The sequence below is a fragment of the Crocuta crocuta genome, unplaced genomic scaffold, assembly GCF_008692635.1.
Source record: "Crocuta crocuta isolate KB4526 unplaced genomic scaffold, BGI_CrCroc_1.0 scaffold184, whole genome shotgun sequence".
NCBI classification, from domain to species: Eukaryota; Metazoa; Chordata; class Mammalia; order Carnivora; family Hyaenidae; genus Crocuta; species Crocuta crocuta.
Window position 1 is genome coordinate 3,968,407 of NW_027530006.1, and position 3,647 is coordinate 3,972,053.

The window sequence follows — 3,647 nt, forward strand, 5'->3', positions numbered from 1 at the left end:
TATAGATCCTCATATAAGTGAATATAATGTTTGCATCTCACATAAATGTTTAAACAATACCTCCTTCTCCCACTGTCTTTCCCTTGCCCTCAGCAATGGGCTCTTGAACTTTTACCTAGCTGACAGGTCCACCACGGTGCTATGTTCTATTCAAAGGTATTTCCCTTGAGGCCCTGGAGGTTCTTGTTATAATTTGACGTTAAAAATAAATAACAAAGGATCATCTGGCCGGCTCAGGGATCATACCGACCTCAGCGGAGTTCCAAGCTCACACCAAAAATCTGAAAGGTCTGAAAGAGCTCCCAGCGTATTCTTCATGGAGTACAGAAAACTGAAAGAGGTGTGCATGCACATGCTGACAGCCAGACTAAGAGAGCAGTGCTGTCACATTTCATCTGCCAAAGGCGAAGAGATGTGAACTTCAAGATCAAGTCATGCTTTTGAGACCGAACTCTGAGGACATTCCTCAGGGCAACTAGGAGAAAATGTCTCAGGTAATAATATTTTCCCATACTGAAAATTAGGACACACAAATATAGAATGAAATTTCCTTTTTTTGGTTGTTTTTGTTTGGGTGTGTGCAAATACAGGTGTGTGTTTGTGTGTGCGTGTGTGTGTGCGCAAGTATTGATTCTGTGTATATGAAGAAGCCAGTCAAATTTAGAATAAACTTCAAAATGTTGGAATTTTCAGGATTCTGGGACTAATCGGTTTCAGTTATTAAACTGGAAAGATTTTAAAACAGGATTATCTCTAAAAGCACTATGTATAATATACACTGTTGTGACTACCTTTAACTCAATTTCTGAAAGAGACAAATGAAATACTTTCCATTTATTGCAAAAAAAACTTTCAATAGTTCAACTTGCCTATAAACTAGATTGGGAAATTTGTAAGCCAAAATTCAGGATTCTTTCAATTTTATATCTATATCTATATCTATCTATCCATCCATCCATCTATCTATATCTAATTTTATATATCTATATCTATCTATGTCTATATATATCTAATTTTAACCTCTTGTATAACTATACTAGTCTGCACAGGTGAGGCTATTGCTGCAGTAACATAACCCCCAAATCACAGCCTCTTAATTTGACACAGGTGTATTTCTTGCTTAGGCAACATTTCCATCAGAGATATGAATCCACTCCAGGAGGCTCTGCTCTAGACAGTTACCCAGGGATGTGAGCCAACAAAGGCTCCATGATCCTATAATGGTACATCTAGAACACAAATCTACCTTCTGGATCACCCATGCAGGGGAAGAGAGGCTGGAGAATTATGTGTAGGCTATTCAGTGCCCAAGTCCAGAAGATATACGTGTACCTTCTGCTCACATTTCTTTGGCCTAAATTAGTCATGTGACCTCACCTAACTGCACGGAGGCCTGGGGAATGTAAAGGAACAATTGCAACATTGGGTGACCACTACTAGCTCTGCACACAAACCTCCAGCCCCCAAGAACTGACCATTCACTTGACAGCCCCGCAGAATCAGACAGACTTACTTCCCAGTTCCTCTGCTTAATGACTTGCAGAACTTGGGGCAATTTATTTAACCTTTCTGAGGCACGGTTTCCTCATGTATAAAATGGCAATAATGATGATGATAATGATGATAAATATGTTATCAGGTGTTTGTTAGAATTAAGTGAGCAGATTCATGTAAAGTACTCAGAACAGTGTCTAATACATAGTAAATCCTCAATACATGGTCTTTATAATTTTGAAGACAATGAGAAGGAAGATATCCAATTGCACAATTCTTATGGTGCCTTTAAGAATCTGTTGCCCTGGGTCTTCCTCATCTCCATATCTCAGGGGCACTAGAATGTCTGATCTATAATGGATGGTCAGAAAGTTTAAATAAATGTCGACTCTGTTGCCATCTCAATACTTCTGAAGTATTCTCCCCTGTAAGTCACAACTGTCACTATTGCTATCTCCTCAACCAGAATGCCCTGCTCAGGTCCACCTGCCTTTTCAATACTATTCATCTTTGAAGCCTGCCACCACCACAGAGCCTTGTCACGTCATACTGGTCTGCGGGCACCCCTTTCTCCCTCCTCACAGTTTCTACTTCTCTTATGTGGTCATTTTACCTTCAACACTTAGATCTTCCAGTTAACAGGAATGATCAACTCTTGTAGTAGTATATTTTGTACTCCCAGCAACAATTCATAACAACAATGATAACATACTATTATTTTGCGTTGCTCCCAGCCAGTTTCTGTACAACAGCATTTCTCAAACTTTAGCATGCCTCAGGGTCACCAGGAGTGAAACACAGATCACTTTCATTAAATCAGCCATCACTGGGCTCCGACTCAGTAGATCTTTAATAGAGCCTGAGAATTTGCATTTCTTTTGTTTGAATGTTTATTTTTGAGAGAGAGAGAGAGAGAGAAAGAGAACAAGCAAGGGAGGGGCAGAGAGAGAGGGAGACACCGAATCCTAAGCAGGTTTTAGGTTCTGAGCTGTCAGCAAAAGGCTGACACAGGACTTAAACCCACAGGCCGTGAGATCCTGACTTGAGCTGGAGTCCGCTGCTCAACCAACTGAGCCACCCGGGACCCCCGAGAATTTCCATTTCTAACAGGATACCAGGTGATGCGATGCTGGCAACCCTGGGGACCACATTTTGAGCACTGCCATTACACAAGATGTTTTAGATCTGTCATCTCGTTTAAGCCTCACCACAATCCTCGAAGGCTGTCAGAGCTTCCTCCTATAACTAGCCAATGACACTGAGGCCCATGGAGCTGGAAAAACTTACCCAAGTTTACCCTCCTGGTAAGTAGTAGATGCAAGACTGTGACTCAGCACTGGCTAACCCTTCATCACCAGGATGACTGTGGATATTGATTATTTCATGATATACAACAGTTCATTTCTTACTGAAATAAAGGTCCCCTTTCCCTTTGCATTAAAGTGTGCATCAAATTTGGAAATCCAGAGCCCAGGAACATTAAGGTGTTTTTTGCTCTTACAGAAGTTTGCTCCAGCTCAAGATAAAGATGAATCTTTCCTGGTAACTGAAGCCCTAAATCAGAAGCATAATAATAGCATGGATACAAGAAGGAGGAAAGGAGAGCCGCGGCCACCACCCAGGGCGGCTCACAGAAGATCTCTTTCTTCCTGGAGGCTCAGGCTGCCTTTCCTCTGGGACCTCTGCCTTTCCTCGGTGTTTGCCTTTATGCACCAGTTGACATTTTGACTATTTCCTAAGGCATTCTGTGAGAAATAAAAATAAAAATAAATTGAAAGAGTATAGCACTGCCTCAGAGTAGCATTCCTGTAGGCTTAGTGCCCAGCAAGTCTGGAGAAACCAGGCTCCCAAAGTCTATTCTTGTCACCACATTGCCCTCTAGGGGCCATTGGTTTCTAGACAGAGGGAGAGTACCTTTGCTTCTCTGCCAAAATAAACGCTTTTGAGGTCCAAAGATGGGATGACCCCCAAGGATCATGGGAGCATGGCTTGTGATATTTGGAGAGATCTGCGCATTGAAAACAGAGAAAGAGAGACTGACAATGACCCATGTGACCCTCTTTCTCTTCCATGATTCTCTTACCACACCAAGCCCAGCGTCCTAGAGTACGTCATCCCCATCGAGTCTGAATGTCAACCCCATCTAGACTTGT

At 42.1% G+C, this 3,647-nt stretch overlaps 1 long non-coding RNA gene across 1 annotated transcript; it reads left to right on the forward strand.

The window, feature by feature from the left end:
• Positions 1 to 234: 234 nt before the first annotated feature.
• LOC144231284 (uncharacterized) lies at positions 235 to 3,276 on the forward strand. Its single transcript, XR_013335028.1, has 2 exons — positions 235 to 494; positions 2,998 to 3,276. It is a non-coding gene; the product is annotated as an uncharacterized LOC144231284 (long non-coding RNA).
• Positions 3,277 to 3,647: the final 371 nt, after the last annotated feature.